Source organism: Pan troglodytes, chromosome 1 (assembly GCF_028858775.2).
Source record: "Pan troglodytes isolate AG18354 chromosome 1, NHGRI_mPanTro3-v2.0_pri, whole genome shotgun sequence".
In the NCBI taxonomy this organism is placed as follows: domain Eukaryota; kingdom Metazoa; phylum Chordata; class Mammalia; order Primates; family Hominidae; genus Pan; species Pan troglodytes.
This window is the reverse complement of record NC_072398.2, coordinates 20,531,736-20,559,465: the sequence shown is the minus strand read 5'-3', so window position 1 is coordinate 20,559,465 and position 27,730 is coordinate 20,531,736. Positions and strand designations below refer to the sequence as shown.

At 55.0% G+C, this 27,730-nt stretch overlaps 6 non-coding genes and 1 pseudogene across 6 annotated transcripts; 1 reads left to right on the top strand and 6 right to left on the bottom strand.

Annotated features, from left to right (window-relative positions):
• Positions 1 to 2,137: 2,137 nt before the first annotated feature.
• Positions 2,138 to 2,256, bottom strand: LOC129138423 (5S ribosomal RNA). The gene has a single exon (XR_008541661.1). It is a non-coding gene; the product is annotated as a 5S ribosomal RNA (ribosomal RNA).
• Positions 2,257 to 4,398: 2,142 nt separating this feature from the next.
• Positions 4,399 to 4,517, bottom strand: LOC129138411 (5S ribosomal RNA). The gene has a single exon (XR_008541652.1). It is a non-coding gene; the product is annotated as a 5S ribosomal RNA (ribosomal RNA).
• Positions 4,518 to 6,616: 2,099 nt separating this feature from the next.
• Positions 6,617 to 6,735, bottom strand: LOC129138413 (5S ribosomal RNA). The gene has a single exon (XR_008541654.1). It is a non-coding gene; the product is annotated as a 5S ribosomal RNA (ribosomal RNA).
• Positions 6,736 to 8,834: 2,099 nt separating this feature from the next.
• Positions 8,835 to 8,953, bottom strand: LOC129138415 (5S ribosomal RNA). The gene has a single exon (XR_008541656.1). It is a non-coding gene; the product is annotated as a 5S ribosomal RNA (ribosomal RNA).
• A 2,148-nt stretch (positions 8,954 to 11,101) lies between these two features.
• Positions 11,102 to 11,220, bottom strand: LOC129138420 (5S ribosomal RNA). The gene has a single exon (XR_008541659.1). It is a non-coding gene; the product is annotated as a 5S ribosomal RNA (ribosomal RNA).
• A 2,148-nt stretch (positions 11,221 to 13,368) lies between these two features.
• On the bottom strand, positions 13,369 to 13,487 carry LOC129138422 (5S ribosomal RNA). Its single transcript, XR_008541660.1, has one exon. It is a non-coding gene; the product is annotated as a 5S ribosomal RNA (ribosomal RNA).
• Positions 13,488 to 18,368: 4,881 nt separating this feature from the next.
• Positions 18,369 to 18,493, top strand: LOC129138621 (small nucleolar RNA SNORA51; annotated as a pseudogene).
• The last annotated feature ends 9,237 nt before the right edge of the window (positions 18,494 to 27,730 follow it).

Below are 27,730 nucleotides of genomic sequence, written 5' to 3'. Positions count from 1 at the left end.
CCTGGCTGCCCCAAGAGCCCGGCCCGGCCCGGCCGTGCCCGCCGGATTGCAGCCGTCACCGCCAGCCTGGGGCCGCGGGGCTCGGATGGGGGACCCCCGAGCCGCTGGCCCGCGGCCTTCCCCCGGCTCCCGCGCTCCCGAGCTTCCACCACATCGGGCCCGCTCGGAGCAGGGAGTGCTCCGAGGCGTCAGGGCCCAGGGCGCACGATCCTGGGACGCCCTCCGGTCCTCCGCCCTGTCGCGGAGGCAGCGTTCTGGATCCCTCGCCGCACAGGGGCTCCTGCGAGGCCCCCTCTTGCCCCACCCACCCAGAGCCGTCAGGGCTGGCCCAAGGCGAACAGCCGGCCCAGCCGCGCGGGGCCTTTCTCTCACAACGCCCCCACCACGGTCGCTTGTCCCGACCAAGACCCGGCCGGGGGGCAAGAGGGCGTGGGGTGTAGCCGGTCGGGGGGTGGCCCTGTTTTGCCCCGCGCTGGCACTAGAGGCGGCGGCCTGATCTCGGGTGAGAGGGCCTGAGAGAAACCCAGACACACCCCACCACCACCAGGAGCAAATCCACTCCCCCACACAGAGACAACACGCGGGCGCGCTCGCACGCGCTCGCGCGGACACACACACACACACACACACACACACAGACACACAGAGACACACACAGACACAGACACACACGCACGCACACGCACACGCACGCGCACGCACACACACACGCGGCTTGGAGGAGAGCAAGGACGAGATGGATGGAGAGATAGAAACCGAGGGAGGGAGAGAGACAGCGATCGAGAGAGACAGGCGAGGGCGAGAGGGAAGGAGACAGACAGAGAGGCTGAGAAAGAGAGAGGGACAGAGAAAGAGAGAGAGAGAGACAGAGAGACAGAGGGAAAACGACAGAAGTAGCGCGAGGTCCAGGGGGAAACCTAGAAGAGAGAGGCGGAGGGAGCTAGAGAGCGAGAGCGATAGAGCCTTAGAGAGGAAGCGCCCGGCTCCGTTAGGCAGCGCCCTCTTGAGCAGGCCGGGGTAGGGTGGAGGGGGCTTGGGCTGCGCCAGAACACGGGGGCCAGGCGGTCCGTGCGAGAGGAGCAACGGAGCGCGGAGACGGGCTTTTTCTTGGATGAATTGCTTGCTTTGGAGGTGGGTTTCGTAGGCTCCTGCCTTTCTTGGCACCTCCCTGTGCTCTGGGTGCCTTGCGGCGGGCCCCGAGATTTGCAGAGCGTGCCCGCCCGTTTGGCGGGAGCCGTGGCCCCGGGCGGGCCCGGAGGCCTGGGTCTCTGGCGTGTCCTCGGGACTGGAGTCGTCGACACGAAGTGGGGGGCATTGGGAATCCCGGGTGCACAGGGACTGTTTTCCTGGTGGCTGGCGAAGCAACGTCCTTCCCCCGGGTAAAGCAGCCCATGCGTTCTGGAGCCGAGGTCTTGGCTGGCGTCTGTGGTTCCCGCTGCCCCTGCCCGCCCCTTCCCCCGGTTTGGAAGGGTGCGACGACGGCGCCCGACGGGTGAATTGAATCGCCTGGGCGTTCCGGGAGCGGGAAGGTACCGCGAACGGCAGGGAACCCGCGGCTGCGCCTTTGGGGTCCGGCCCCCTGCCCTCCCGGGAAGGCTGGAGCCGGGCTCCTGGCGGGGCGGCGGCGAGGCGGAAGCGGTGGGATGCTGCTGCCCGGCGTGCAGTAGGGGCGGAGCCCCAGGAGGAGGACCCCGGCTGCGGCTGCGGCGGGGGTGTAGGTGGGCGGTAAAGGGGGAGCAGAGTCAGGGGAGGTTGGCAAGCATGGCGACTGTAGGGGGAAGGGAGGCAGCGGGGAAGCCAAAAGAGCCTACAGCAGGCCGGGCGGGCGCGCTGGCTCCCGCCTGTAATCCCAGCACTCTGGGAGGCCGAGGCGGGTGGATCACGAGGTCAGGAGCTCGAGACCATCCCGGCTGACAGGGTGAAACCCCGTCTCTAGGAAAAATAGAAAAAATTAGCCGGGCGTGGTGGCGGGCGCCTGTAGGCCCAGCTACTCAGGAGGCTGAGGCCGGGGAATGGCGTGAGCCCGGGAGGCGGAGCTTGCAGTGAGCCGAGATGGCGCCGCTGCACTCCAGCCTGGGCGACAGAGCGAGACTCCGTCTGGAAGAAAAGGAAAGAAAAAGCAAAAAGCCAAAGAAAAAGCCTACAGCACCCGGTATTCCCAGGCGGTCTCCCATCCAAGTACTAACCAGGCCCGACCCTACTTAGCTTCCGAGATCAGACGAGATCGGGCGCGTTCAGGGTGGTATGGCCGTAGACGCCGAAGGAGGCGCCTGGCTGCCCCAAGAGCCCGGCCCGGCCCGGCCGTGCCCGCCGGATTGCAGCCGTCACCGCCAGCCCGGGGCCGCGGGGCTCGGATCGGGGACCCCCGAGCCGCTGGCCCGCGGCCTTCCCCCGGCTCCCGCGCTCCCGAGCTTCCACCACATCGGGCCCGCTCGGAGCAGGGAGTGCTCCGAGGCGTCAGGGCCCAGGGCGCACGATCCTGGGACGCCCTCCGGTCCTCCGCCCTGTCGCGGAGGCAGCGTTCTGGATCCCTCGCCGCACAGGGGCTCCTGCGAGGCCCCCTCTTGCCCCACCCACCCAGAGCCGTCAGGGCTGGCCCAAGGCGAACAGCCGGCCCAGCCGCGCGGGGCCTTTCTCTCACAACGCCCCCACCACGGTCGCTTGTCCCGACCAAGACCCGGCCGGGGGGCAAGAGGGCGTGGGGTGTAGCCGGTCGGGGGGTGGCCCTGTTTTGCCCCGCGCTGGCACTAGAGGCGGCGGCCTGATCTCGGGTGAGAGGGCCTGAGAGAAACCCAGACACACCCCACCACCACCAGGAGCAAATCCACTCCCCCACACAGAGACAACACGCGGGCGCGCTCGCACGCGCTCGCGCGGACACACACACACACAGACACAGACACACAGAGACACACACAGACACAGACACACACGCACGCACACGCACACGCACGCGCACGCACACACACACGCGGCTTGGAGGAGAGCAAGGACGAGATGGATGGAGAGATAGAAACCGAGGGAGGGAGAGAGACAGCGATCGAGAGAGACAGGCGAGGGCGAGAGGGAAGGAGACAGACAGAGAGGCTGAGAAAGAGAGAGGGACAGAGAAAGAGAGAGAGAGAGACAGAGAGACAGAGGGAAAACGACAGAAGTAGCGCGAGGTCCAGGGGGAAACCTAGAAGAGAGAGGCGGAGGGAGCTAGAGAGCGAGAGCGATAGAGCCTTAGAGAGGAAGCGCCCGGCTCCGTTAGGCAGCGCCCTCTTGAGCAGGCCGGGGTAGGGTGGAGGGGGCTTGGGCTGCGCCAGAACACGGGGGCCAGGCGGTCCGTGCGAGAGGAGCAACGGAGCGCGGAGACGGGCTTTTTCTTGGATGAATTGCTTGCTTTGGAGGTGGGTTTCGTAGGCTCCTGCCTTTCTTGGCACCTCCCTGTGCTCTGGGTGCCTTGCGGCGGGCCCCGAGATTTGCAGAGCGTGCCCGCCCGTTTGGCGGGAGCCGTGGCCCCGGGCGGGCCCGGAGGCCTGGGTCTCTGGCGTGTCCTCGGGACTGGAGTCGTCGACACGAAGTGGGGGGCATTGGGAATCCCGGGTGCACAGGGACTGTTTTCCTGGTGGCTGGCGAAGCAACGTCCTTCCCCCGGGTAAAGCAGCCCATGCGTTCTGGAGCCGAGGTCTTGGCTGGCGTCTGTGGTTCCCGCTGCCCCTGCCCGCCCCTTCCCCCGGTTTGGAAGGGTGCGACGACGGCGCCCGACGGGTGAATTGAATCGCCTGGGCGTTCCGGGAGCGGGAAGGTACCGCGAACGGCAGGGAACCCGCGGCTGCGCCTTTGGGGTCCGGCCCCCTGCCCTCCCGGGAAGGCTGGAGCCGGGCTCCTGGCGGGGCGGCGGCGAGGCGGAAGCGGTGGGATGCTGCTGCCCGGCGTGCAGTAGGGGCGGAGCCCCAGGAGGAGGACCCCGGCTGCGGCTGCGGCGGGGGTGTAGGTGGGCGGTAAAGGGGGAGCAGAGTCAGGGGAGGTTGGCAAGCATGGCGACTGTAGGGGGAAGGGAGGCAGCGGGGAAGCCAAAAGAGCCTACAGCAGGCCGGGCGGGCGCGCTGGCTCCCGCCTGTAATCCCAGCACTCTGGGAGGCCGAGGCGGGTGGATCACGAGGTCAGGAGCTCGAGACCATCCCGGCTGACAGGGTGAAACCCCGTCTCTAGGAAAAATAGAAAAAATTAGCCGGGCGTGGTGGCGGGCGCCTGTAGGCCCAGCTACTCGGGAGGCTGAGGCCGGGGAATGGCATGAGCCCGGGAGGCGGAGCTTGCAGTGAGCCGAGATGGCGCCGCTGCACTCCAGCCTGGGCGACAGAGCGAGACTCCGTCTGGAAGAAAAGGAAAGAAAAAGCAAAAAGCCAAAGAAAAAGCCTACAGCACCCGGTATTCCCAGGCGGTCTCCCATCCAAGTACTAACCAGGCCCGACCCTGCTTAGCTTCCGAGATCAGACGAGATCGGGCGCGTTCAGGGTGGTATGGCCGTAGACGCCGAAGGAGGCGCCTGGCTGCCCCAAGAGCCCGGCCCGGCCCGGCCGTGCCCGCCGGATTGCAGCCGTCACCGCCAGCCCGCGGCCTTCCCCCGGCTCCCGCGCTCCCGAGCTTCCACCACATCGGGCCCGCTCGGAGCAGGGAGTGCTCCGAGGCGTCAGGGCCCAGGGCGCACGATCCTGGGACACCCTCCGGTCCTCCGCCCTGTCGCGGAGGCAGCGTTCTGGATCCCTCGCCGCACAGGGGCTCCTGCGAGGCCCCCTCTTGCCCCACCCACCCAGAGCCGTCAGGGCTGGCCCAAGGCGAACAGCCGGCCCAGCCGCGCGGGGCCTTTCTCTCACAACGCCCCCACCACGGTCGCTTGTCCCGACCAAGACCCGGCCGGGGGGCAAGAGGGCGTGGGGTGTAGCCGGTCGGGGGGTGGCCCTGTTTTGCCCCGCGCTGGCACTAGAGGCGGCGGCCTGATCTCGGGTGAGAGGGCCTGAGAGAAACCCAGACACACCCCACCACCACCAGGAGCAAATCCACTCCCCCACACAGAGACAACACGCGGGCGCGCTCGCACGCGCTCGCGCGGACACACACACACACACACACAGACACACAGAGACACACACAGACACAGACACACACGCACGCACACGCACACGCACGCGCACGCACACACACACGCGGCTTGGAGGAGAGCAAGGACGAGATGGATGGAGAGATAGAAACCGAGGGAGGGAGAGAGACAGCGATCGAGAGAGACAGGCGAGGGCGAGAGGGAAGGAGACAGACAGAGAGGCTGAGAAAGAGAGAGGGACAGAGAAAGAGAGAGAGAGAGACAGAGAGACAGAGGGAAAACGACAGAAGTAGCGCGAGGTCCAGGGGGAAACCTAGAAGAGAGAGGCGGAGGGAGCTAGAGAGCGAGAGCGATAGAGCCTTAGAGAGGAAGCGCCCGGCTCCGTTAGGCAGCGCCCTCTTGAGCAGGCCGGGGTAGGGTGGAGGGGGCTTGGGCTGCGCCAGAACACGGGGGCCAGGCGGTCCGTGCGAGAGGAGCAACGGAGCGCGGAGACGGGCTTTTTCTTGGATGAATTGCTTGCTTTGGAGGTGGGTTTCGTAGGCTCCTGCCTTTCTTGGCACCTCCCTGTGCTCTGGGTGCCTTGCGGCGGGCCCCGAGATTTGCAGAGCGTGCCCGCCCGTTTGGCGGGAGCCGTGGCCCCGGGCGGGCCCGGAGGCCTGGGTCTCTGGCGTGTCCTCGGGACTGGAGTCGTCGACACGAAGTGGGGGGCATTGGGAATCCCGGGTGCACAGGGACTGTTTTCCTGGTGGCTGGCGAAGCAACGTCCTTCCCCCGGGTAAAGCAGCCCATGCGTTCTGGAGCCGAGGTCTTGGCTGGCGTCTGTGGTTCCCGCTGCCCCTGCCCGCCCCTTCCCCCGGTTTGGAAGGGTGCGACGACGGCGCCCGACGGGTGAATTGAATCGCCTGGGCGTTCCGGGAGCGGGAAGGTACCGCGAACGGCAGGGAACCCGCGGCTGCGCCTTTGGGGTCCGGCCCCCTGCCCTCCCGGGAAGGCTGGAGCCGGGCTCCTGGCGGGGCGGCGGCGAGGCGGAAGCGGTGGGATGCTGCTGCCCGGCGTGCAGTAGGGGCGGAGCCCCAGGAGGAGGACCCCGGCTGCGGCTGCGGCGGGGGTGTAGGTGGGCGGTAAAGGGGGAGCAGAGTCAGGGGAGGTTGGCAAGCATGGCGACTGTAGGGGGAAGGGAGGCAGCGGGGAAGCCAAAAGAGCCTACAGCAGGCCGGGCGGGCGCGCTGGCTCCCGCCTGTAATCCCAGCACTCTGGGAGGCCGAGGCGGGTGGATCACGAGGTCAGGAGCTCGAGACCATCCCGGCTGACAGGGTGAAACCCCGTCTCTAGGAAAAATAGAAAAAATTAGCCGGGCGTGGTGGCGGGCGCCTGTAGGCCCAGCTACTCGGGAGGCTGAGGCCGGGGAATGGCATGAGCCCGGGAGGCGGAGCTTGCAGTGAGCCGAGATGGCGCCGCTGCACTCCAGCCTGGGCGACAGAGCGAGACTCCGTCTGGAAGAAAAGGAAAGAAAAAGCAAAAAGCCAAAGAAAAAGCCTACAGCACCCGGTATTCCCAGGCGGTCTCCCATCCAAGTACTAACCAGGCCCGACCCTGCTTAGCTTCCGAGATCAGACGAGATCGGGCGCGTTCAGGGTGGTATGGCCGTAGACGCCGAAGGAGGCGCCTGGCTGCCCCAAGAGCCCGGCCCGGCCCGGCCGTGCCCGCCGGATTGCAGCCGTCACCGCCAGCCCGCGGCCTTCCCCCGGCTCCCGCGCTCCCGAGCTTCCACCACATCGGGCCCGCTCGGAGCAGGGAGTGCTCCGAGGCGTCAGGGCCCAGGGCGCACGATCCTGGGACACCCTCCGGTCCTCCGCCCTGTCGCGGAGGCAGCGTTCTGGATCCCTCGCCGCACAGGGGCTCCTGCGAGGCCCCCTCTTGCCCCACCCACCCAGAGCCGTCAGGGCTGGCCCAAGGCGAACAGCCGGCCCAGCCGCGCGGGGCCTTTCTCTCACAACGCCCCCACCACGGTCGCTTGTCCCGACCAAGACCCGGCCGGGGGGCAAGAGGGCGTGGGGTGTAGCCGGTCGGGGGGTGGCCCTGTTTTGCCCCGCGCTGGCACTAGAGGCGGCGGCCTGATCTCGGGTGAGAGGGCCTGAGAGAAACCCAGACACACCCCACCACCACCAGGAGCAAATCCACTCCCCCACACAGAGACAACACGCGGGCGCGCTCGCACGCGCTCGCGCGGACACACACACACACACACACAGACACACAGAGACACACACAGACACAGACACACACGCACGCACACGCACACGCACGCGCACGCACACACACACGCGGCTTGGAGGAGAGCAAGGACGAGATGGATGGAGAGATAGAAACCGAGGGAGGGAGAGAGACAGCGATCGAGAGAGACAGGCGAGGGCGAGAGGGAAGGAGACAGACAGAGAGGCTGAGAAAGAGAGAGGGACAGAGAAAGAGAGAGAGAGAGACAGAGAGACAGAGGGAAAACGACAGAAGTAGCGCGAGGTCCAGGGGGAAACCTAGAAGAGAGAGGCGGAGGGAGCTAGAGAGCGAGAGCGATAGAGCCTTAGAGAGGAAGCGCCCGGCTCCGTTAGGCAGCGCCCTCTTGAGCAGGCCGGGGTAGGGTGGAGGGGGCTTGGGCTGCGCCAGAACACGGGGGCCAGGCGGTCCGTGCGAGAGGAGCAACGGAGCGCGGAGACGGGCTTTTTCTTGGATGAATTGCTTGCTTTGGAGGTGGGTTTCGTAGGCTCCTGCCTTTCTTGGCACCTCCCTGTGCTCTGGGTGCCTTGCGGCGGGCCCCGAGATTTGCAGAGCGTGCCCGCCCGTTTGGCGGGAGCCGTGGCCCTGGGCGGGCCCGGAGGCCTGGGTCTCTGGCGTGTCCTCGGGACTGGAGTCGTCGACACGAAGTGGGGGGCATTGGGAATCCCGGGTGCACAGGGACTGTTTTCCTGGTGGCTGGCGAAGCAACGTCCTTCCCCCGGGTAAAGCAGCCCATGCGTTCTGGAGCCGAGGTCTTGGCTGGCGTCTGTGGTTCCCGCTGCCCCTGCCCGCCCCTTCCCCCGGTTTGGAAGGGTGCGACGACGGCGCCCGACGGGTGAATTGAATCGCCTGGGCGTTCCGGGAGCGGGAAGGTACCGCGAACGGCAGGGAACCCGCGGCTGCGCCTTTGGGGTCCGGCCCCCTGCCCTCCCGGGAAGGCTGGAGCCGGGCTCCTGGCGGGGCGGCGGCGAGGCGGAAGCGGTGGGATGCTGCTGCCCGGCGTGCAGTAGGGGCGGAGCCCCAGGAGGAGGACCCCGGCTGCGGCTGCGGCGGGGGTGTAGGTGGGCGGTAAAGGGGGAGCAGAGTCAGGGGAGGTTGGCAAGCATGGCGACTGTAGGGGGAAGGGAGGCAGCGGGGAAGCCAAAAGAGCCTACAGCAGGCCGGGCGGGCGCGCTGGCTCCCGCCTGTAATCCCAGCACTCTGGGAGGCCGAGGCGGGTGGATCACGAGGTCAGGAGCTCGAGACCATCCCGGCTGACAGGGTGAAACCCCGTCTCTAGGAAAAATAGAAAAAATTAGCCGGGCGTGGTGGCGGGCGCCTGTAGGCCCAGCTACTCGGGAGGCTGAGGCCGGGGAATGGCATGAGCCCGGGAGGCGGAGCTTGCAGTGAGCCGAGATGGCGCCGCTGCACTCCAGCCTGGGCGACAGAGCGAGACTCCGTCTGGAAGAAAAGGAAAGAAAAAGCAAAAAGCCAAAGAAAAAGCCTACAGCACCCGGTATTCCCAGGCGGTCTCCCATCCAAGTACTAACCAGGCCCGACCCTGCTTAGCTTCCGAGATCAGACGAGATCGGGCGCGTTCAGGGTGGTATGGCCGTAGACGCCGAAGGAGGCGCCTGGCTGCCCCAAGAGCCCGGCCCGGCCCGGCCGTGCCCGCCGGATTGCAGCCGTCACCGCCAGCCTGGGGCCGCGGGGCTCGGATCGGGGACCCCCGAGCCGCTGGCCCGCGGCCTTCCCCCGGCTCCCGCGCTCCCGAGCTTCCACCACATCGGGCCCGCTCGGAGCAGGGAGTGCTCCGAGGCGTCAGGGCCCAGGGCGCACGATCCTGGGACGCCCTCCGGTCCTCCGCCCTGTCGCGGAGGCAGCGTTCTGGATCCCTCGCCGCACAGGGGCTCCTGCGAGGCCCCCTCTTGCCCCACCCACCCAGAGCCGTCAGGGCTGGCCCAAGGCGAACAGCCGGCCCAGCCGCGCGGGGCCTTTCTCTCACAACGCCCCCACCACGGTCGCTTGTCCCGACCAAGACCCGGCCGGGGGGCAAGAGGGCGTGGGGTGTAGCCGGTCGGGGGGTGGCCCTGTTTTGCCCCGCGCTGGCACTAGAGGCGGCGGCCTGATCTCGGGTGAGAGGGCCTGAGAGAAACCCAGACACACCCCACCACCACCAGGAGCAAATCCACTCCCCCACACAGAGACAACACGCGGGCGCGCTCGCACGCGCTCGCGCGGACACACACACACACACACACACACACAGACACACAGAGACACACACAGACACAGACACACACGCACGCACACGCACACGCACGCGCACGCACACACACACGCGGCTTGGAGGAGAGCAAGGACGAGATGGATGGAGAGATAGAAACCGAGGGAGGGAGAGAGACAGCGATCGAGAGAGACAGGCGAGGGCGAGAGGGAAGGAGACAGACAGAGAGGCTGAGAAAGAGAGAGGGACAGAGAAAGAGAGAGAGAGAGACAGAGAGACAGAGGGAAAACGACAGAAGTAGCGCGAGGTCCAGGGGGAAACCTAGAAGAGAGAGGCGGAGGGAGCTAGAGAGCGAGAGCGATAGAGCCTTAGAGAGGAAGCGCCCGGCTCCGTTAGGCAGCGCCCTCTTGAGCAGGCCGGGGTAGGGTGGAGGGGGCTTGGGCTGCGCCAGAACACGGGGGCCAGGCGGTCCGTGCGAGAGGAGCAACGGAGCGCGGAGACGGGCTTTTTCTTGGATGAATTGCTTGCTTTGGAGGTGGGTTTCGTAGGCTCCTGCCTTTCTTGGCACCTCCCTGTGCTCTGGGTGCCTTGCGGCGGGCCCCGAGATTTGCAGAGCGTGCCCGCCCGTTTGGCGGGAGCCGTGGCCCCGGGCGGGCCCGGAGGCCTGGGTCTCTGGCGTGTCCTCGGGACTGGAGTCGTCGACACGAAGTGGGGGGCATTGGGAATCCCGGGTGCACAGGGACTGTTTTCCTGGTGGCTGGCGAAGCAACGTCCTTCCCCCGGGTAAAGCAGCCCATGCGTTCTGGAGCCGAGGTCTTGGCTGGCGTCTGTGGTTCCCGCTGCCCCTGCCCGCCCCTTCCCCCGGTTTGGAAGGGTGCGACGACGGCGCCCGACGGGTGAATTGAATCGCCTGGGCGTTCCGGGAGCGGGAAGGTACCGCGAACGGCAGGGAACCCGCGGCTGCGCCTTTGGGGTCCGGCCCCCTGCCCTCCCGGGAAGGCTGGAGCCGGGCTCCTGGCGGGGCGGCGGCGAGGCGGAAGCGGTGGGATGCTGCTGCCCGGCGTGCAGTAGGGGCGGAGCCCCAGGAGGAGGACCCCGGCTGCGGCTGCGGCGGGGGTGTAGGTGGGCGGTAAAGGGGGAGCAGAGTCAGGGGAGGTTGGCAAGCATGGCGACTGTAGGGGGAAGGGAGGCAGCGGGGAAGCCAAAAGAGCCTACAGCAGGCCGGGCGGGCGCGCTGGCTCCCGCCTGTAATCCCAGCACTCTGGGAGGCCGAGGCGGGTGGATCACGAGGTCAGGAGCTCGAGACCATCCCGGCTGACAGGGTGAAACCCCGTCTCTAGGAAAAATAGAAAAAATTAGCCGGGCGTGGTGGCGGGCGCCTGTAGGCCCAGCTACTCAGGAGGCTGAGGCCGGGGAATGGCGTGAGCCCGGGAGGCGGAGCTTGCAGTGAGCCGAGATGGCGCCGCTGCACTCCAGCCTGGGCGACAGAGCGAGACTCCGTCTGGAAGAAAAGGAAAGAAAAAGCAAAAAGCCAAAGAAAAAGCCTACAGCACCCGGTATTCCCAGGCGGTCTCCCATCCAAGTACTAACCAGGCCCGACCCTGCTTAGCTTCCGAGATCAGACGAGATCGGGCGCGTTCAGGGTGGTATGGCCGTAGACGCCGAAGGAGGCGCCTGGCTGCCCCAAGAGCCCGGCCCGGCCCGGCCGTGCCCGCCGGATTGCAGCCGTCACCGCCAGCCCGGGGCCGCGGGGCTCGGATCGGGGACCCCCGAGCCGCTGGCCCGCGGCCTTCCCCCGGCTCCCGCGCTCCCGAGCTTCCACCACATCGGGCCCGCTCGGAGCAGGGAGTGCTCCGAGGCGTCAGGGCCCAGGGCGCACGATCCTGGGACGCCCTCCGGTCCTCCGCCCTGTCGCGGAGGCAGCGTTCTGGATCCCTCGCCGCACAGGGGCTCCTGCGAGGCCCCCTCTTGCCCCACCCACCCAGAGCCGTCAGGGCTGGCCCAAGGCGAACAGCCGGCCCAGCCGCGCGGGGCCTTTCTCTCACAACGCCCCCACCACGGTCGCTTGTCCCGACCAAGACCCGGCCGGGGGGCAAGAGGGCGTGGGGTGTAGCCGGTCGGGGGGTGGCCCTGTTTTGCCCCGCGCTGGCACTAGAGGCGGCGGCCTGATCTCGGGTGAGAGGGCCTGAGAGAAACCCAGACACACCCCACCACCACCAGGAGCAAATCCACTCCCCCACACAGAGACAACACGCGGGCGCGCTCGCACGCGCTCGCGCGGACACACACACACACACACACAGACACAGACACACAGAGACACACACAGACACAGACACACACGCACGCACACGCACACGCACGCGCACGCACACACACACGCGGCTTGGAGGAGAGCAAGGACGAGATGGATGGAGAGATAGAAACCGAGGGAGGGAGAGAGACAGCGATCGAGAGAGACAGGCGAGGGCGAGAGGGAAGGAGACAGACAGAGAGGCTGAGAAAGAGAGAGGGACAGAGAAAGAGAGAGAGAGAGACAGAGAGACAGAGGGAAAACGACAGAAGTAGCGCGAGGTCCAGGGGGAAACCTAGAAGAGAGAGGCGGAGGGAGCTAGAGAGCGAGAGCGATAGAGCCTTAGAGAGGAAGCGCCCGGCTCCGTTAGGCAGCGCCCTCTTGAGCAGGCCGGGGTAGGGTGGAGGGGGCTTGGGCTGCGCCAGAACACGGGGGCCAGGCGGTCCGTGCGAGAGGAGCAACGGAGCGCGGAGACGGGCTTTTTCTTGGATGAATTGCTTGCTTTGGAGGTGGGTTTCGTAGGCTCCTGCCTTTCTTGGCACCTCCCTGTGCTCTGGGTGCCTTGCGGCGGGCCCCGAGATTTGCAGAGCGTGCCCGCCCGTTTGGCGGGAGCCGTGGCCCCGGGCGGGCCCGGAGGCCTGGGTCTCTGGCGTGTCCTCGGGACTGGAGTCGTCGACACGAAGTGGGGGGCATTGGGAATCCCGGGTGCACAGGGACTGTTTTCCTGGTGGCTGGCGAAGCAACGTCCTTCCCCCGGGTAAAGCAGCCCATGCGTTCTGGAGCCGAGGTCTTGGCTGGCGTCTGTGGTTCCCGCTGCCCCTGCCCGCCCCTTCCCCCGGTTTGGAAGGGTGCGACGACGGCGCCCGACGGGTGAATTGAATCGCCTGGGCGTTCCGGGAGCGGGAAGGTACCGCGAACGGCAGGGAACCCGCGGCTGCGCCTTTGGGGTCCGGCCCCCTGCCCTCCCGGGAAGGCTGGAGCCGGGCTCCTGGCGGGGCGGCGGCGAGGCGGAAGCGGTGGGATGCTGCTGCCCGGCGTGCAGTAGGGGCGGAGCCCCAGGAGGAGGACCCCGGCTGCGGCTGCGGCGGGGGTGTAGGTGGGCGGTAAAGGGGGAGCAGAGTCAGGGGAGGTTGGCAAGCATGGCGACTGTAGGGGGAAGGGAGGCAGCGGGGAAGCCAAAAGAGCCTACAGCAGGCCGGGCGGGCGCGCTGGCTCCCGCCTGTAATCCCAGCACTCTGGGAGGCCGAGGCGGGTGGATCACGAGGTCAGGAGCTCGAGACCATCCCGGCTGACAGGGTGAAACCCCGTCTCTAGGAAAAATAGAAAAAATTAGCCGGGCGTGGTGGCGGGCGCCTGTAGGCCCAGCTACTCGGGAGGCTGAGGCCGGGGAATGGCGTGAGCCCGGGAGGCGGAGCTTGCAGTGAGCCGAGATGGCGCCGCTGCACTCCAGCCTGGGCGACAGAGCGAGACTCCGTCTGGAAGAAAAGGAAAGAAAAAGCAAAAAGCCAAAGAAAAAGCCTACAGCACCCGGTATTCCCAGGCGGTCTCCCATCCAAGTACTAACCAGGCCCGACCCTGCTTAGCTTCCGAGATCAGACGAGATCGGGCGCGTTCAGGGTGGTATGGCCGTAGACACCGAAGGAGGCGCCTGGCTGCCCCAAGAGCCCGGCCCGGCCCGGCCGTGCCCGCCGGATTGCAGCCGTCACCGCCAGCCCGGGGCCGCGGGGCTCGGATCGGGGACCCCCGAGCCGCTGGCCCGCGGCCTTCCCCCGGCTCCCGCGCTCCCGAGCTTCCACCACATCGGGCCCGCTCGGAGCAGGGAGTGCTCCGAGGCGTCAGGGCCCAGGGCGCACGATCCTGGGACGCCCTCCGGTCCTCCGCCCTGTCGCGGAGGCAGCGTTCTGGATCCCTCGCCGCACAGGGGCTCCTGCGAGGCCCCCTCTTGCCCCACCCACCCAGAGCCGTCAGGGCTGGCCCAAGGCGAACAGCCGGCCCAGCCGCGCGGGGCCTTTCTCTCACAACGCCCCCACCACGGTCGCTTGTCCCGACCAAGACCCGGCCCGGGGGCAAGAGGGCGTGGGGTGTAGCCGGTCGGGGGGTGGCCCTGTTTTGCCCCGCGCTGGCACTAGAGGCGGCGGCCTGATCTCGGGTGAGAGGGCCTGAGAGAAACCCAGACACACCCCACCACCACCAGGAGCAAATCCACTCCCCCACACAGAGACAACACGCGGGCGCGCTCGCACGGGCGCGCGCGGACACACACACACACTCACACGCACACTGAAACACGGACACACAGGGCTTGAAGGAGAGCAAGGAGAAGATGGATGGAGAGATAGAAAGCGAGAGAGGGAGAGAGGCAGCGATCGAGAGAGACCGGGGAGGTGGAGAGGGAAAGAAAGAGAGGCTAAGAGGGACAAAGAAAGGGAGGGACAGAGATACAGAGGGAAGGCGAGAGAAGTAACGTGAGGTCCAGGTGGAAACGTAGAAGAGAGAGTTGGAGGGAGCTAGAGAGCGAGAACGATTGAGCCTTAGAGAGGAAGCACCCTGCTTCGGTAGGCAGTGCCCTTTTGTGCAGACCGGAATAGGGTGGAGGGGTTTGAGCTGTGCCTGAGCAGGGCGTCCAGGCGGTCCGTGCGAGAGGACCAACGGAGCGCTGAGGCCGGTTTTTTCTTGGATGAATTGCTTGCTTTGTAGGTGGGTGTCGTAGGCTCCTTTCTTTCTTGGCACCTCACTGTGCTCTTGGTGCGGTGCAGTGGGCCCCGAGATTTGCAGAGTGCTCCCGCCCGTTTGGCGGGAGCCGTGGCACCGGGCGCGTCCGGAGGCCTGGGTCTCTGGCGTGTCCTCGGTACTGGAGTTGACACGAAGTGGGGGGCAATAGGAATCCGGGTGCACAGGGACTGTTTTCCTGGTGGTTGGCGAAGCAATGTCCTTCCCCCCGCGTAAAGCAGCCCATGCGTTCTGGAGCGGAGGTCTTGGCTGGCGTCAGTGGTACCCGCTGCCCCTGCCCGCCCCTTCCCCCGGTTTATCAGGTTGCGACTGAGCCGGATGAGTGAATTGAATTGCCTGGTCGTTCCGGGAGCGGGAAGGCACCGCGAACGGCATGGAATCCTGGCCTGCACCTTAGTGATCTGAGGCGTGCTGTGTCTGCTGGATCCGGTTTCATCGTGTTGCTCCACCCATCCTGAATAGTTGTGATGTTGTTGCCTAGCTGTGCTGCAGGTTAGCCCACACTAAGCGGTCCCGGGTTGTGGCGTGGGCTTAGGCGTGCTGAAAAGGGGGAGCAGATTTACGGTGCGGTTGAGAAGTACGGCGACCAAACGGTAAAGAGGGAGGAACTTGAAGTCTAAACAAGCCTGCGTCTCCTGGTTTTCTCAAGTGGCGTTTCATCTAAGTAGCAGTCTGGCCCAGACCCTGCTTATCTTCACGAGATCAGAGGAGACCGGACGCCTTCGGGGTGGTATGGCCTTAGACGCCGGTAGTGCAGCCTGTCTGCCCCAAAGGCGCGGCTCAGCCACGCCCGTCCGACTCCATGCGCCACCTCCAATCCGGTGCCATGGGGATCTTATTGGGACCCGGGAGCCGCTCGCCGGAGGCCTGGCTGGGTTGCTCTCCGTGTCTACGCCCAAGCACCGTTGCCCGCCGCCTTGCGCCTTCTGTTGGCCTCTTAAAGCCTTCCGTGATTGCTTGCGCCTAGGCCACTCGCTGGACCTCCGCGGCGCCACCCTGTTTCCTCGCGGGAGTGCCAGAGGCCTTTTCCCCTGCCCAGGCTCTGGGATCTCCGGGCAGCCTCCATTCCGCCGACTCTCCAGGCCTTCCCCGGCTCCGGAGCTCCAGAGCTTCCATGACTTTGGGCCGCTCCGGACTTGGTGTGCTCTGAGGTGTCAACGCCCAGGGCCCACAGTCCTGGGATCTTCTCTGGTCTTTTGCCTTGCGGCGGGGGGATTGTTTTGGATCCCTTGCTGCCCCTCTTGCAAGACCCTCTCTTGCTTCACCCACCCAGAACCGTTTCTTTAAAATTTCAACCATGTTCTGAACTGCAGCTTTACAGTTGAATATTTTCTTTCAGAATAATTTGATTCTGAACTCGGTTTTTCTTGACATACCTGAATTGTTTCATGTGAGCCGGCAATTTCACATGCTTTTACTTTTTCTTTTTTTTAATTTTAATTTTTGAGACAGAGTCACATTATAATCTATTACTTTTACTAGAGATCTGTTTCTTCCTATTTAATGAATTATTGCTTTTCGTATAGTCTGAAATTTGTTTTTTCTCTCTTTCTTTCTCTTCCTCTCTCTCTCTCTCTTTCTTTCTTTCTTTCTGACTGATTCTCGCTCTGTTGGCCAGGCTGGAGTGCAGTGTTCGATCTCGGCTCACCGCAACCTCCTCCTCTGGGTTAAAGCCATTCTTTCGCCTCAGCCTCCCGAGTACCTTGTACTAAAGGCGCGCACCAACCTCGCCTGGCTAGTTTTTGTATTTTTAGCAATGACATGGTTTCTGCACGTTGGCCAGTCCTGTCTCAAACTCCAGACCTCGGGTGATCTGCCTGCCTCGGCCTCTTAAAATACTAGGTTTACAGGTGTGAGCCACCGTGCCTGCCAGCTTTTACTTTTTCTAAAAGCCATGTATTACCCTGTTCAAGGTACTAGAGTACCTGTTTACATTCCTCTATAATATGGCAAACATTACTAATTTTGGGCACACACTCTTCCTTTGTCTTATTGAATTCAAGTACCTTTTCGTCAGGTTTGACTTCCAGGTTCTCTAAATGTGCTTTCTGGAGGCTGAAGCAATCATATTTCCGGAGATATTTCTTTACCTTTTTGATAACTGGTCTAAGAAACAAAGATTTTACATTTTATCAGGATAATTATCTGTGGTTCCTGTTGCTTTTTTAAATTAGGTTTTTGATTACTTGACAAAACAGCGCTTAAAAGGTTTAAGGGTTTTTAAAAAAATTCATGTAACTTTCTGTATTTCATTTTGAAGTATTTTGATTATCATCCTGGTTAAATAAATGACTATTAATTCACAGTGACATTTGATGCTGTTTTGATAAAGTGTTTTTAACCTTTTGATATCTTTGGCAAGCTTTCCCGGGATCACATCCTAAATTGTCTTTTCTTTTTTTATCTTGAATTAACTTGATGTTCCAGAGGGCCCTGAAACTTTTCAAATGTTTATAAAAGAGACACATTAAACTAAATCAGGCTCATTTGAAGATGATAAACTGTATGAAAAACATTGTCAAATAAGTTACACTAGATCTTCTTTCAGTTATATTTTATGGGTGTGTTATTGATATGAATGTTCCAAAATTGTGTAAAACTCCTAGAAATCTAAGACGTCATCAGTTGTAATTCTGCTTATGTTGTTTGACACAAAATAACCAGTTTCTTGTCAATTTCTGGTTATAATAAACTTTCATCAGATTTTAACCACAGCCACATTCTACTAAAACTGGGATAGAGGAACAAGCCCAGCCCCAAGAGCAGCTATGACTTTTGTTTTTAAGAATGGACATTTCACATCTGTGCAATACTGAAGACCTCACTTTGTCATGTTGCCCCAGTGACATAGTGAGAGGTCACCAGGCTTGCAAATGAACTTCACACAGACCTCAGGGTAGGTTCTCAGGATTGAAGGAAGGCCAAGAAATTACAGGAGCACGGCATGTGCTGACTACTGTACTTCCAGACCCCCTGCCCTCAAGGGACTGCCCAGTCCTTGCACCTCAAAGTTTGCCTTTTCATTTCAAGCATAAGGCAATAAATACCTGTAGCAACATGGGAGAAAGAAGTTGCTGGACCAGCAGAAATGGCACTTATGAAGCCAATTCATTTTGAAGGAAGCACAATTTCCACCTTATTTTTCGAACTTTGGCAGTCTCAATGTCTGTCTCCGTTGCTTCAGGAAATAAGCTGATCACCATCTAGTCAGGAAAGTAACCCTACAGGGTTTGTGGAGACATGATATATATGCCAATTTGAACCCTGAAATGTTTTTTACGTACCCTCTTGGGTCCAGTGGAGGCAGTTGGTTGAAGTAGCAAGATGTTGGCCTTTCTGGGTTTCTCTTTTGCTGTGGCTTCCTCACTGACCTTGGACTTGTATAAGTATGATACAAATCTACACTTGAATAAGTATGACTGTTATTCATACTTGAACTTATCTCATTGCACCTCTTCTCAGCAGCTCTTCATTTGAGAAAATATTTTTTCAGATCATAGACCAAAAAATCATACCATCAAGGTGGCGGCACCAGGTGCCAGGAGGAAAAGGGTACTTGCTGTGTATCCTGGGTCAGTAATATTGAAAACTGTCTTCTTCAGCTTCCTGTCCTTCTATGTGTTGTGTCTCTTGTGACAGTTATTTTGTCTTCAAGCCACTGACTTCTGGAATTTGCAGATTTTGCAATCCATGCAAATGTGAAGAAAAGCTCTATGTTACTGACCATTGTTGTTGTTGTTTATAGTGCAAAATAAAAATAGCAAAAAGGAAAAAAGATCAATGGAGGCCTTTTGGTGCTTACCACAGACTGTGCTCTTTCACTGACTGAATAGAGAGAGGAGGCAGAGTAAACCTATCCTATATACACCTCAGTCCAAGCCTGGTCTGTATTATGAATGGGACAACATGGAAAAAGAAAATAAAATCAGCAGACCACATAAACATTTCCAGAACTTTCTTTTTTAAAAAAATTTTTATATTTCTCTTTTATCAACTACCAAGTGCTTGGGAAAAAAGATGTCCATAACTTCTAATGAAGAAACTGATGAATTCATGAAATTGCCAATAAGATTTAGCAAAACAAAAAATTAATTACATGAGATTGAATAACTAATAATGTTTTCATGACTTTTATTTAAAATACTGATGGCTCTTTACTTATATGTTTTGTTTCCCAAATTTAAGAAAATATTTTCGCTTATGCTATCTAAAGTTTTCAGCAATTTGATAAAGCATACATTTATGAACAAAAGTGAAAGCATTTATTTTTTTCTTCCTATAAAGTACCTCCAAAATTTGGAAATGACTTCATGAGTATACTTATTTTTAATGGAAATGTAATTATTTCCATAAGTTCAATAAGAATCACCTCTATAGCAAGATACAATTGGAAATATTGGTTACATTGCCATGACTTTGGAATGTCGTATTTAAGGGGTTTATAGATACTGTAAACAAAGTCTAAAGTCTGTCTTGATTTGGCTACCTAGCCTCAAGGGTTTGTTGTTGTTATTTTTGAGACAAGGTCTCCCTCTGTCGCCCAGGCTGGAGTGCGTGGCACGATCGTGGCTCACTGTAACCTCTGCCCCCTGGGAGGGAGAATCCAGTGATTCTCATGCCTCAGCCTCATGAATAGCTGGGAGTCAGGCTGGTGCCATCATGTCGGACTAATTTTTGTATATATATATTTTTTTTGACGGAGTTTTGCTCTTGTTGCCCAGGCTGGAGTGCAGTGGTGCAATCTCGGCTCACTGCAACCTCCGCCTCCCATGTTCAAGTGATTCTCCTGCCTCAGCCTTCCAAGTAGCTGGGATTACAGGCATGCTCCACCATGACCAGCTAATTTTGTATTTTTAGTAGAGATGGGGTTTCTCCATGTTGGTCTGGCTGGTCTCGAACTCCCAACCTCAGGTGATCCACCCACTTCGGCCTCCCAAAGTGCTGAGATTACAGGCATGAGCCACTGCGCCCAGCCTTAATTTTTGTATTTTTAGTAGAGATGGGGTTTCACCATTTTGGCCAGGCTGGTCTCGAACTCCTGGCCTCAAGCAATCCTCCCACCTTGGTCTCCCAAAGTGCTGGAATTACAGGTGTGAGCCACTGTGACCAGCCTCAAGAGGTTTTTAAATCTGAAATTACAATGTAGCCAGTTGTTATTCTTGATATGCTTATGCAAATGATTAGGCAAAATTTGATAAAATTGAACTCATTCTGCAAAACATTTTGTCTTTCTCTGATGATCTTTGGTAGAAATTGGGAAGACTGTGAAGAGAAAAGTTATGTTTCCAAAGAACAGCTATAATACACCTGTTGCTAGAATATAGCCCTGTGCATTGTTTTTGAGTTTTTATTATTTGCCTGTAGAATGAACTGCATCCTAAATTTTTCTAGGTTCCCCCAATCCAGCTTTCTTCCATGTAAGTACCAAGAATTGCTGCGTTCCTGAAGCCCTGTAAGTTGAAACTAGCTGATTTTTTTTTTTTTTTTTGAGTCAGAGTCTTGCTCTGTCACTCAGGCTGGAGTACAGTGGCCCAATCAGCTTACTGAAGCCTTGAACTCCTGGGTTCAAGTGATTCTCTTGCCTCCACTTCCTAAGTACCTGGAAACTATAGGCACACATTACCATGACCAGGTAATTTTTAATTTTTTTATAGATGATGTGTCTCTTTGTTGCCCAGGCTGGTCTCAGACTTCTGACTTCAAGCCATACTCCAATCTCAGCCTCCCAAAGTGTTGGGATTACAGCTGTGAACCACAATATCCAGCATAATTGGATTTTATAAGACAAGTCTCATAGTTGATGTATGGGCCATACAGAAAGTTCACTGACCACCTGATGCCATAATCAGAGACATTAAAACTGCAAACCAGAACAAGAAGTTGATTGGCTTCATGATGTGGGCAGCTTTTCCCAAGATAATAGAACAAGACTCCCCATCACCGTGAGAATCTTGCTTCTTTTAATTTTTCCTTGCTTATGCCTACCTCTTTTACTTGGCATGATAATGACATAATTGAAATTTCACGATTGTAGCTACTGTGGGTAACTCGACAGAACCTGATCTAAGAAATCCTTTAGTGCACCTAGTGGGTAACTTTGGCAACATCCCCAACACAGGTTTTTGTTCATATTGTACTATTGGTCTTTTTTCTTTTTTTAGATAGCATTCTTGGCTTTAATTCAACCCAGTCATGGGATACCAGATGATAAAATTGCTCCATATTAGTTTTTGGTTAAATAAGAAAATGCCTGTGTTATTGCTAATTCTATGTGCTGTACCTGAACAATTTTTCTGGAGAAGTTGAGACCCAAATACACAAAATAAAAAAACAGTTCACATGGTTATAACAGACCTCACCTAGTTCCCTATAATGATTTGATTTATTCAGTTGATTGCATTTAATCCTAGGTTCATGGCTCAAAATCATTATGTAAACTGGGGTTATCATATTACTATTAACCTTGCTTTTTTTTTTTTTTTGAGATGGAGTCTTGCTCTGTCACCCAGGCTGGAGTGAAGTGGCGCGATCTTGGCTCACTGCAATCTCCGCCTCATGGGTTCAAGCAATTCTCTGCCTCAGCCTCCCGAGTAGCTGGGATTACAGGTGCCCACCACCATACCCAGCTAATTTTTGTATTTTTAGTAGAGACAGGGTTTCACCATCTTGGCCAGGCTGGTCTTGAACTCCTGACCTCAAGATCCACCCACCTTGGCCTCCCAAAGTGCTGGGATTACAGGCATAAGCCACTGCACCTGGCCTAACCTTGCTTTGTATTTTATTTTTAAAAAACTTTGTGCCCATGGCTTAACAAATTTATGCAAAAGTGCAACTCCTAAGAAAATAATTATGGCCCAGAACTTTGGATGATAGCAAAGGCCTATGGAACAGACAAAATTGGGCTTAACAATGGACTCCAGGTAGACTTAGCCTGAGAGCCACTCCCTCTAAACCTCTCTTGTTGCTCAAATGTGGCAAAAAAGGGTTTTGCTAGTCGCAATTCATTTCCCTTGAACACAGGGCTAGACCAGACTAACAGCTCAGGACAGGTACATCTCAGCACTGAGGGACAATCAGAATCTAACTACAGTATGACTGGTTAGTGATGCTTTCAAAGAACAATCTTGATCAAAAAGGGGAAATGTAAAAGTTGCCAGAAACAAAATGAAGTCACTTGTGTTAAAACCTTGACAAATGGAGCTGGGGAAGGCCACAAAGAGAGGGTTCTCATACAAGTATGCCTAATGATAAAAACTATCACACGAAAGACTCTGCAAAAACTACAAACTTGCACAAAGACCACAGCCTTACATAAAAAAATACTGTGAAGACATCTGTCCAGCAACTGCCTGATAATCTTGGACTGGGGCCACCTGTGCTATTGATCTTTGTAGCCAATGATAATGATTTCAAAACAATTATGTAATTCTCCTCATTTTTCCTTAAAAAACTCCTGTCTTCTTTTACCTCCCTGAATATGCCTTCCATATTCACTTTGCAATGCTTAATCTCAAATAAATATCTTTTTTGTTGTTGTTTTGTTTGGCTCTGTTGCCTAGGCTGAAGTGCAGTGGCACAATCATGGCTCATTGCAGCCTTGACCTCCTGGCCTCAAGCAGTCCTTTCCCCACAGCCTCCTGAGTAGCCGGGACTACAGGCATGTGCCACCACACCTGGCTAATTTCATTTTCTTTTAGATTACTTCTCTATCTGTTATTTAGCTTTACACTTCGGTTTGTAACTCCACTTTTTGTTTTCTTTCTTTTTAAAAATTACGCTTTTCCCAAAAATACCATTCACTTTTTGTTTTCTACATGTTTTAAGAGACTAGTGCATAAGAAACAATTTAGTCTATGTTTTTGGACCCATAATACATAAACATGTAATTGTTTGACATCAGTAACTGAAAGGGGGGATGGAGCTTTAAAAAAAAAGAGTTTTTACATGTTACTGAAGTTAAATTGGTATAAATTCAAATTTGAGTGTTAAAACTTTAAGATCCTAAATGCAATTCCTATGGGAACCACAAAAAGTAGCTATAGAATATATACAAAAGGAAATGAGAAAGGAATTAAAATTATTCACTACAAAAATAATCAAATGCAACAGAAGATGGTAATGCAGAAAATGAGGGGAAAGACTATAATGCATATAAAAAAAGGTAGCAAAATGACAGAAGTAAGTTCTTCCTTATCAGTAATTATTTCAAATATAATTAGATTAAGCTCTTCAGTCAAAAGATGGAGATTGGCAGAATAAACAAAAACATAAAACCCGATTCTATGCTGTCTACAAGAGAGAAATTTTAGATTAAAAACCACGAATAGGATGAAAGTGAAGAAATAGAAAAAAGAGGCTGGGAGTGGTGGCTCATGCCTGTAATCCCAGCACTTTGGGAAGCCGAGGCAGGTGGATCACCTGAGGTCAGGAGTTCAAGACCAGCCTGGTCAACATGATGAAACCCTGTCTCTACTAAAAATACAAAAAATTAGCTGGGTGTGGTGGCAGGTGCCTGTAATCCCAGCTCCTGGGGAGGCTGAGGCAGGAGAATCGCTTCAACCCAGGAGGTGGAGGTTGCAGTGAGCCGAGATCACACCATTGCCCTCCAGCCTGGGCAACAAGAGCAAAAAACTCCATCTCAAAAAAAAAAAAAAAAAAAAAAAAAAGAAAAAAGATATTCCATGCAAATAGTGACCAAAAGAGAACAGTAGTGGCTGTACTAATATCAGACAAAACAGACTTCAAAATCAAGTAGGTTTACATAAGACAAAGAAGGGCATATATATATTAATAAAAGGTTTAAAATAACAAGATAATGTAACAATTGTAAACATTTATGCACCTAGTAACAGACCATTAAAATATATGACGCAAAACCTGATAGACTGAAGGGAGAAACAGACAGTTCTACAAAAGACAAATGGAGAGTTCAATACCCTACTGGTAATAATGGATAGAATGATCAGATAGAGGATAAGAAAACAAGGACTTGAACAACACAATAAATCAGCTAAATCTGGCAGACATGTATAGGACTCTATATCCAGCAGCTGCAATATACACTTTTTTCTCAAGTGCACACAGGACATTCTCCAGTATAGACCATATGTCAGGCCACAATTTTAGTCTCAGTAAATTTTAAAAGATAGATAGCATATCAAATATCTTCTCTGACCACAACAGAATAGAGTTAAAAATCAATAATAGAAGTAAAACTGATAAACTGACCTTTTTTCTTTTTGGAAATTAAACAACACACTGCTATGGTCTGAATGTCCCCCAAAATTTATACGTTGAAATTTAACTGCCAATATGATAGTGTTAAGAGGTGGACACTGGCCTGGGGTGGTGGCTCATGCTGTAATCCCAGCACTTTGGGAGGAGGAGACTGGCAGATTGTTTGAGCCCAGGAGTTTAAGACCAGCCAGGGCAACATGGGAAAACCTTGTCTCTACAAAAAATACAAAAACTAGGTGGGCATGGTGGTGCAGGCCTGTAGTCCAAGCTACTCAGGAGGCTGAAACAGGAGGACTGGTTGAGCCTGGGAGGTCAAGGCTGCAGTAAGCCATGATCAGGCTACAGGCTACTGCACTCCAATGGGGGCAATAGAATGAGACCCTGTCTCAAAAAAAAAAAAAAAAAAAAAAAAAAAAGGGTAAAAAGGTGGATTCTTTAGGTGATTATCTCATGAGGATAGAAGTCCTTATGGATGAAATTAGAGCCCTTATAAAAGGACTTGAAGGAGTGGATTCATTCACTCCTGTCTCCTCCACGTGGGGACACAATGTTCCTCCGCTCTGAAAGATGCAGCAACGTTGTGACATCTTGGAAGCAGAGACTGGGCCTTCGCTAGACACTGAATGGGCTGATGCCTTGATCTTGGACACCCCAGCCTTTAGAACTGAGAGAAATAAATGTCTGTTTTTTAAATAAATTATCCAATCTCAGGTATTTTGTTACAGCAACATGAACAAATTAAGATATATTCTTAAACAACCAATGGGTTAAAGATGAAACCACAAGAGAAATCAGAAAATACAGTTGGCTGTCAGCATCCACAGGGGATTGGTTCCAGGACCCCATAAGTAGGCCAAAATCCACACAGAGTCAAGTCCTGCAGTGGGCCCTGTAAAACCTGGGTATTAAAAAAGTTAGGCCTCTGTATCCTCAGGTTTTACACTCTGTGAATACTGTATTTTCAGTCTGCCTTTGGTTACAGATGCAGAATTCATGAAATCAGAGGACCAACTGTATTTATTGAAAATAATTACTGTATAAATGCACCCTTGCAGTTCAGACCCATGTTGTTCAAGGCTCAGCTGTACTCAGAAATGAATGAAAATGAAAACACAGTACAGCAAAACTTTGGGATACAGTAAAAGCAGTGCTAACAGGGAAATTTATAGTGTGAAATGCTTACATTTTAAAAAAACAAAAAACAAAAAGCCGAGCGTCATGGCTCACGCCTGTAATCCCAGCACTTTGGGAGGCTGAGGTGGGCGGATCACCTGAGGTCAGGAGTTCCAGACTAGCCTGACCAACATGGAGAAACCCTGTCTCTACTAAAAATACAAAATTAGCTGGGCGTGGTGGCAGGTGCCTGTAATCCCAGCTACTTGGGAGGCTGAGGCAGGAGAATCACTTAAACCCAGGAGGCAGAGGTTGCAGTGAGCCGAGATCACACCATTGCACTCCAGCCTGGGCAACAAGAGTGAAACTCCGTCTCAAAAACAAAACAAAACAAAACAAAAAACACCAAAAAGATCTCAAATTAGCAACCTAAATTTACAATTTAGGCAACTAGAAAAGAAAAAAATTAAACCCAACACTAGCAGAAGGAAGGAAATAAAGATTATTTCAGAAATAAATAAAACAGAACATTAAAAAAAAAGGAGAAAATCAACAAAACCAAAAGCTGGTTTTTTTTTAAAGATAAAATCGACAAACTTTATAGACTGACTAAGAAAAAAAGAGAGAAGACTCAAATTACTAAAATCAGAAATGGAATTGGGGACATTACTATCTGATCCAGTCAAAATGAAAAGGATTGGCAGGGTGAAGTGGCTCACACCTGTAATCCCAGCACTTTGGGAGGCCAAGGCAGGCGGATCACTTGAGGTCAGGAGTTCGAGACTAGCCTGGCCAACATGGTGAAACCATCTCTACTAAAAATACAAAAAATGTAGCCGGGTGTGGTGGCAGGTGCCTGTAATCCCAGCTACTCGGGAGGCTCAGGCAGGTGGATCACTTGAGCTCAGGAGTTCAAGACTAGCCTGGGAAACATGGTAAAACCTGGTCTCTACAAAAAAACAAAAAAAAAAAACAAAAAAAAAAAAACAAGAAAGAAAGAAAAAGAAAAATAGAAAAATCAGCCCATCTTGGTGGCAAAAGCCTGTTGTCCCAGCTACTCAGGAGGCTGAGGTAGGAGGATCACTTGAACCTGGGAGGTGGAGGTTGTAGTGAGCCTAGATCACACCACTGCGCTCCAGCCTGGGTGACAGATAAGACCCTGTCTCAAATAAATAAATGAATAGGATTGTAAGAGAGTGCTAAGAACAACTGTACACCAACATATTGGATAACCTGGATGAAATGGACAAATTCCTAGGAATATGAACCCTACCGAGACTGAATCATGAAGAAATTGAAAATCTGAATAGACTAGTAACTAGTAAGGAGACTGAATCAGTAACCAAAAGTCTCCTGACCAAAAAAAAAAAAAAAAAAAAAAGCCTTGGACTTGACTTTTCTATCAAATATTTAGAGAACTAATATTAATCCTTCTTAATCCCTTCCAAAAACTTGAAGAGGAGGGAGTACTCCCTAACTCATTCTATGAGGCTACAATTGCCCTGATACCAAAGCAAGACAAAGATTTTACAAGAAAAAACTGTAGAATAATATCCCATATGAAGATTGATGTATAAAAATCCTCACCATATCCTAGGGCTGTGAGGTGAAATTCATCATAGAAAAGGAAAGCCAAGCAGAAGCCTAAAACTATACCCCTAGTCTGCCTGGGTGTGGTGGCTCACACCTGTAATCCTAGCATTTTGGGAGGCCGAGGTGGGTGGATTACCTGAGGTTGGGCGTTCGAGACCAACCTAACCAACATGGAGAAACCCCATCTCTACTAAAAATACAAAATTAGCCAGGTGTGGTGGTGCATGCCTGTAATCCCAGCTAGTCAGGAGGCTGAGGCAGGAGAATTGCTTGAACCCAGGAGGCAGAGGTTGCGGTGAGCTGATATTGTGCCATTGTACTCCAGCCTGGGCAACAAGAGCGAAACTCTGTCTCAAAAAAAAAAAAATCTCCTTAAGCTGATAAGCAACTTCAGCAAAGTCTCAGGATACAAAATCAATGTGCAAAAAATCACAAGCATTCCTATACACCAATAACAGACAAACAGAGAGCCAAATCATGAGTGAACTCCCATTCACAGTTGCTACAAAGAGAATAAAATACCTAGGAATCCAACTTACAAGGGATGTGAAGGACCTCTTCAAGGAGAACTACAAACTACTGCTCAACAAAATAAAGGAGGAGACAAACAAATGGAAGAACATTCCATGCTCATGGATAGGAAGCATCAATATCATGAAAATGGCCGTACTGCCCAAGGTAATTTATAGATTCAATGCCATCCCCATCAAGCTACCAATGATTTAACAGAATTGGAAAAAACTACTTTAAAGTTCATGGAACCAAAAAAGAGCCCTCATTGCCAAGACAATCTTAAGCAAAAAGAACAAAGCTGGAGGCATCACGCTACCTGACTTCAAACTATACTACAAGGCTACAGTAACCAAACAGCGTGGTACTGGTCCCAAAACAGAGATATAGACCAATGGAACAGAACAGAGCCCTCAGAAATAACACCACATATCTACAACCATCTGATCTTTGACAAACCTGGCAAAAACAATAACTGGGAAAAGGATTCCCTATTTAATAAATGGTGCTGGGAAAACTGGCTAGCCATATGTAGAAAGCTGAAACTGGATCACTTCCTTACACCTTATACAAAAATTAATTCAAGATGGATTCAAGACTTAAACATTAGGCCTAAAACCATAAAAACCCTAGAAGAAAACCTAGGCAATACCATTCAGGACATAGGCATGGGCAAGGACTTCATGACTGAAAC